We start from the raw sequence: 7,605 nt of genomic DNA, 5'->3' as shown, positions 1-7,605 counted from the left end.
TTGAAAGAAAATGGCAGCTTTTAATTACATTGAGATATTGATTCCCAATAAGCCGTCACTCACTCCAATCCCCCCTAAATGAGAATAAATGAATATTATTCAGAGAAATTGGATATTTTAAAAGTTCTATTAAATTAATATTTTAATTTAAGTATAATTACGAGTATAAATTTTTCTTTTTATCGGATTCCGTCATAGCAAAACTTTGGGTTTTCCGGGATTTATGTCACTGAAATATCAAATTTAATCTTAATATGAATTTTAATCTACTCTGCTCATTGGAAAGTTTGCATTAATATGGTATCCGCCAATTTTTTTCCCCTTACTATAAAGGAGATACTTCAGTTATTGATTAAAGTCATTACAAGTTATAATTGCTGACTTAAGCAAAGAGTTACTTATTAAAGATTATCTATTAATTAATTGTTCTATGTTTCCTCTGGTTTGAGATTCAAGGGAGGGAGAAACTCAGCATGAATATTTAGTAATGCATCCATCCGAAAAAATATAACTACCTATTGATGGGATTTAAATACAAAATAATTTAAAATTACGAATTAAATTCTTACATATTAAACCTCGTTCACTTCAATTTCCTAAACATTTTTCAATAATTTTCTTACTTCAAAACGTTTTAAACTCGCCGCTTATATTATATTATATTCCTAATTCCTATTAAAATATTGGCCACGAAGGTGAAACTAAGCCACCCCAAATGATTAGAAGTATCAAATCCTTGCACAGTACGCAAATGCCACAACTCACACATACACAACCCACACCGTCACCCCTAAAACCACAACTCACACATACACAACCCACACCGTCACCCCTAAAACCACAACTCACACATACACAACCCACACCGTCACCCCTAAAACCACAACTCACACATACACAACCCACACCGTCACCCCTAAAACCACAACTCACACATACACAACCCACACCGTCACCCCTAAAACCACAACTCACACATACACAACCCACACCGTCACCCCTAAAACCACAACTCACACATACACAACCCACACCGTCACCCCTAAAACCACAACTCACACATACACAACCCACACCGTCACCCCTAAAACCACAACTCACACATACACAACCCACACCGTCACCCCTAAAACCACAACTCACACATACACAACCCACACCGTCACCCCTAAAACCACAACTCACACATACACAACCCACACCTCCAACGCCACCCAGAGACCCACACTTTCACATACACAACCCACACCTCCAACGCCACCCAGAGACCCACACTTTCACATACACAACCCACACCTCCAACGCCACCCAGAGACCCACACTTTCACATACACAACCCACACCTCCAACGCCACCCAGAGACCCACACTTTCACATACACAACCCACACCTCCAACGCCACCCAGAGACCCACACTTTCACATACACAACCCACACCTCCAACGCCACCCAGAGACCCACACTTTCACATACACAACCCACACCTCCAACGCCACCCAGAGACCCACACTTTCACATACACAACCCACACCTCCAACGCCACCCAGAGACCCACACTTTCACATACACAACCCACACCTCCAACGCCACCCAGAGACCCACACTTTCACAAACATAACCCACACCTCCAACGCCACTCCGATACTCAAACTTTTACACCTTACCCACGCAGCCAGTTCCACTTGGAGTTTCTGATGTTCGCAAATATTATCTACATAACCCAAACCATGATACAGTCAACAATTGTCTCTCAACCCCCGCTAACACTTCCAATTCCCAATTTTCAACATTGCGTAACAATACGCGATAACTCGACGAGTTAGCCATGAAGGCAATCGTTTCTTTTCCCATAAACCCATGGCGAAATAATTTATCACGTATTCATATTGGCTATTTCCACACTCCCCTATGCCATCACTTCATTCACGGCCTAATGTGACCTTGCACTGTTTCGACTAAATACATGACGACTCCCAAAACGAAATATTAATTCCATTCCGTACATCACGCCCATGCTTAAGATGAGACGCGATGTCATTCACAATGCACATTACTTCTCAATATTCTCATTTACATAATGCATTTTAACCTCAGAATAAAATGCACGTCAGTACCCCCGTTGCGTCCAGCCATGCATCGCGGAAACGACTTTTTTGAAATTAACACAAACCTAATTTTAAAAATACTAAACCCGGCGAATTTATGCTAGTTATGATGAGCGAAACGGTGAATTAAAGCAGGAAAACAGATTAAATAAGACGTGCGGTTTGCTCAAAAGCATTATTCTAAATTCCATGCAAATATTACCTATATTCTGCACTGCTTTCATCGATTCATGATTTTAAACATCATTTTCCTCAAAATTCGGTATGAAACTGTCAAAAATGGACATCTAGTAATTTTCGATCATGTCTCGAAATAATTCGATTCATTACAATCAAAATATATTAAGAATTAAACTTTCGATAAAATGCCATCTGTATAGAATACATGAAATGATTCTTAAGTTTAAAAATAGATATTTGTAAGTATAAATCTGGAGTTAGACGTACTGCATTACCACTAATGTTTTCCTTGCATTTCTTCAGCTTACTGTTTCAAATTTGCAATCTCAATATAAGATTTTTGTATTTCTTATATTAGATGGATACAAAACTAAATGTAATTTCCCAAATTTTAATTAATAAATTTTAAGACTTCATTTAATATGACTCGCTTCACGCCGAAAACGTTAAAATAAACCTCCACTGAAATTTTATAATACATTTCATGTAATAACATGCGGGAGAATTTGCGATTTGATTAAATAAAGGTAAAGCAATAAGAATAGCATTATGGGAAGGATGCAAACAAAATGCATGACTACCAACTACGCTTATACAATTTAGATTTACTATATTAATATAAACCTACACGAATAACGAAATAAGTAGGAATTGACCAATGACACAAACTTCTAATAAAAGGCAATTTAAAGATTTTTTTATGTATAACTTGGATTGGACAACTGAAGAAAACCTAAATATAAGCAAATTCTTTCAAAAAGCAACAGAATGTTTAAGATAACGATCGGGAATTTAAGTGTGCACTATAGGTTCCACTTATGAATCAGCGACTAGCACTTTTCACGTTTTTAAAATGTAAAAATCCTTACACTTTTAACATGAATTACAAAATAACGCATTTAACTCCTATAAAAAGGCTAGTGACATTAGAATTTCAATAATTTTTGTATTCCCCTGCCATCACATAGAACAGAAATTCGATTTATCACTCATTCATTTAAAAAAATTAGGCCATTCTGAAAACTACTCAAAGTTAAAAAGTCTTTTATTTAACATTTTCATCATCCAGAAAAATTCTTTTCATCGTGCACAAATTTATCTCGATCTGTCTGATTGTATTCAGCACTTACTCACTTCTCTATAGTATATCTAGGAAATTCCATAACCAATAGAGCAGAAAACTAGTACGCCTTGGTGTTTGGAATTTTAATATTTGAACAAACAATTTATTCCTTTTCTTATAAAACCTTGTTTTCGACAAAAATTCTTCGACACGAACAAATATCAACTATAAGATTTTTATTCTCAACATCCAGATGCGGCTCTTGATTAAGTAGTTAAACTTGTTTTAACAATAAAAGTCTCCTTTTTAAGAATTTAATTTTTACTACACAATCCGAGATTTGCTATATCACAATTCTTAAGCAGAAGTTCGAATAACAGCATGTAATCACCGAAACTAACGTTTTAACGTACTGAAAGAAGTGGAAGCTGTATTATGAAGAAACCAAAGGAATTGTCAACAAGTTCAATGAAACATTTGATATTAGTTAGAAATATCTCGACACGAAACTGTATAGGGAGTTAAATGAAAGATTTTGGACAATCAATATTTAGAATAGAGCTGATCTCCAAATTATCAATCATGAAAATTATTGGAATAATTGAATTGTAGTTTGAGTATTTTGGAAAATTCACCTGAACGATTTTAATGCATATCGTATCGGAAAGATATTCAACTTTTATTTTTAATTCAATGGGATTGCATTTATTGCCTGGTTATTCATGATTTGCGATCTATTACTCATCTTTGAAAAGGGATTCGATTGCTTCGTATGCCAAATTGTCTTTTGTGTTTTAAAAATGTTTTGAGCGATTTGTAAAAACCTTGGAAGGCATTAAAATCCAATCCTCGAGTATTCTGAAAGAGTGGAAAAGAAATATATAATCTCCGAATTTTCCACACAAGTAACCGCTAAGAGGCTAGGATGCCACAATTATGTAGACATACCTGGTTAGTCCAATAGAGTGGGAAAATCCAAAAGAAAATATAGTCCTCCGTCATCCAAGCATGGTGTGGTGTGATTATTAAGATCAGGCGCTCTCCTCAAACCTACTTGAAACCCAGTGTTGGATATTTAATCCAGAAATTGGAAGAATGACACTTGGAGCGAAGATAGTTTCAGTATAGACAGCATACGGACGCAAATGTCGCTTTGGAATCTAAATTCTTTGTGAAACGAGCTGAAAGAGAAATTGTGGTTATTTTTATCTCTAATTATAAATAATTATATAAAGAAATGCCTTTTTCATTTCTTTTCGAAGTGGAAGACATCTTGTATCTTACAGATTTGTATAGACAAGTGTTTCGTTCTACAAGTATATTGCATTCCGAATAAGATTCCCTCAGCGAATTATGCTCGTTAAACATGGTTCCATTGTATCTCAATCTAAACCTAAATCAATGTTAAAATTTTTAAAAAAATTCTACAGGAGTCTTTATATAGACTTGAAATCAATGGCAAACATAACAGAATGAACGAACAATGTTTTTATAACAAAAAACAGCTTTGGCTAAGCTGCGCCATACAATGATACACCATCTGCATCGTAAACGTAATAGCATATCAGACAAATATATGAACGTCTCGTTGCATAACAGAACATATAAGCTTACTCAACATTCCAAGACGTGTTAAAGCCTTCTGCTATTATTAACATTCGGATAAGAAAAGGAGAATACCTTATTCAGCTTGCATTGACATAACAAAAAAGATTATCAAACAAATACGTTTTACGTTTCTTAACACTGGCATGGTTTTCCAAGGGCTTTTGCCTTGATGAGTTTATTATACAATAAATATATGTTGGAATATTTACAATAGGTGGTGTATAATCATATTTTTATTAGTTTATTTCATTAGAATTACCAATAATCCCAGTGGCTTTGAAAGTGTTTGCAAAATGTTTTGATAATGAAACATTAATTTCTCCCAGTAAAAGCCTGCTAAGAAAACCACGCCAAAAAACTATAATTGTGCTACGATTTTGCAAAATGTGTTATCAAAGCAACAAGCAAAGTTAAAACGTTCTGCATGAAAAATTCAAAGCAAGAAGGAGCAATTGAAAAAACTGTGGACCCAAATTTCAATATAAACAGAGTTACTTTTATATGCTTCATACTGTATTAGTTTCTTCCACACCATTGTAGCAAAAATGATAAAAGTTTTTAAGTATTGACATTTGTTCAAATGATGCATTTCAAAAATTTCGGCTCGTCATCACAGATAGTCCAATAACATTCGAAGTTCTATTAAAAGCATTAATATGGTTGCTAGAAATAGACCCGAAATTCATGTCCTGTATTACTAAATTTCAAGAAATTTTCCTATTTTTGGGTTAGTTGATTTTCTTTATATTACACAGTGCAAAGATTCTCATTACACAAGGAATGCAACGCTCTTCGGACATATCTTTGGACCTAAAGCTATCAAATTTGGCAAACAGCGACGTCTGGAGGAGTGTCATTCACCGAAAAAAATTCACTTTTTCGAAATTTTAGCTTTTTAATTAAAAAATTAAACTCATTGCAAAATTTCATTTCTAGTAATAGATAATTTTCCTCTACAATTCTGGAACATACAACAAAGAAACCAATTTTCTAAGAATTTAAAAGTCAACTTTTCACTGATACCAATTTTATTTCTATGCATTTAGTTTTCGGCAGATTTAATTTTAAAAAATAGTGACAACACTTATAACTTGAATAAAATTCCATTTGTTTAGTTGCCTATTTCAATAGCATGCTTTAGCTAATGTAAAGCTGTAATTTTAAAGAGTGAAATTTTATACATTAATTCCAAAATACAACTTCTATTTCTAATAAAGAACAAAGATTCAGACTTTTAATTTTCCTACAAATCGAACGACTGTAAACTTCCTTTCCAGAGAGCACTGCCTAATGAAACTAGCACTAGACCAAGACGATTGAAGCCTAAAATGCTATGCTATTACGAAATAAAAATGCAACGTCATTTTTTCTCCAAGTTTAATATTAATAGTGATACATAATAAATAGTTTTACATTCATTTCAAAAGACAATCTGGAATGGAATTTTCTGCTAATAATAAACACAAAAATTTCCATTATAAAGAGAAGGTAAAACAATTCTGAAAATTAAAAATATGTTCTCAAATATGAAAATTAAATCGTCAAATCTAAGAAGAATTTTTTAACATATAAATTATAAAATATTAAAGATAAGCTTCTTCGGAAAAAAAATTATAAACTAATATTTCAGTATAACAATTCTTTGCATCTTCAAGAGATAAAAACAAATCTACTAATCTTCCATTAATATATTTACGCATACTAAAAAAAAAAAAAAAAAAAAAAAAAAAAAAAAAACGCAACTTACCCATTATTATTCAACTCTGTATCAATGATGAGCAATTCTTGAAAAGGTGAAACTAAAGACATGGAGAACCCATTCACAAGAAACAATGATAGTTAATAAAATGTATAGAGTTAAGCTATATTCAAGACAACTACATAGTTCATAATATTTTGTAAAGGAAACCTAACGTGGAGTGCAAGCAATAGTAATAGGAAAACCGATTAATCATTTGAGTTTTTATAGATTCACCAGAATCTAGAAACTTCTTATAATTTTTTCTCTTCTTCTAAAGATTTGTACTCAGCAAATCACCTTAAGAAAAGATTAGAAATTTTTTTACCCAAATTCGAACCCGAAATAATTATTGGGATAAATTGAGAAATAAATCTGCTGACTTTCATAAAAAATTAGCCTGTCATTCAGCAAATATCAGTGATTACTTAATATGTTATAAGCGGTGTTTTCATGTAAGGAACAACAAAAAGTGATGGCTCCATTTCATAGGCGTCAGTGCAGGCACACCATGATATTGATTGGCTCCTAATCCAAACTAATCCTAGCTGAAATAATATGTAGTCTTCGTTCTAGTTTGACTTCTTTTTTCGTCTCCTTAAAATGGATAGCCAGGTATGACCCCGACTTTCAAAATCAGAGATTTGTAAACTGAATCTTTATTCTAAAAATGGTGTAAAAAAGGTAAAAACGTAAAAAGTTTTTAAAAAAAGGTGTACAACTCTAAATCCTTTTTTGAATGGTCCTGAAGAATGGGACCCACATATGATTCATAGAGCAAAAAAAATGGGAAATTCCTCACATAACGTTAGTAAAATTACTAGTTTAAAATTACATACAGAACTTTTACAAATCTAACGGAGAATTTCTGGCCACGCAATACATAAAAGCAATAACTCTTTTCTACACAT

At 33.3% G+C, this 7,605-nt stretch overlaps 1 long non-coding RNA gene across 1 annotated transcript; it reads right to left on the bottom strand.

Annotated features, from left to right (window-relative positions):
* Nucleotides 1-3,360: 3,360 nt before the first annotated feature.
* LOC129987443 (uncharacterized) lies at nucleotides 3,361-6,889 on the bottom strand. The gene is made up of 3 exons (XR_008785585.1): nucleotides 6,704-6,889; nucleotides 4,297-4,529; nucleotides 3,361-4,206 (listed from the first exon to the last, which is right to left on the bottom strand). It is a non-coding gene; the product is annotated as an uncharacterized LOC129987443 (long non-coding RNA).
* Nucleotides 6,890-7,605: the final 716 nt, after the last annotated feature.

The sequence above is a fragment of the Argiope bruennichi genome, chromosome 10 (assembly GCF_947563725.1).
Source record: "Argiope bruennichi chromosome 10, qqArgBrue1.1, whole genome shotgun sequence".
Classification (NCBI taxonomy): Eukaryota; Metazoa; Arthropoda; class Arachnida; order Araneae; family Araneidae; genus Argiope; species Argiope bruennichi.
This window is presented reverse-complemented; position numbering and strand designations above follow the sequence as displayed.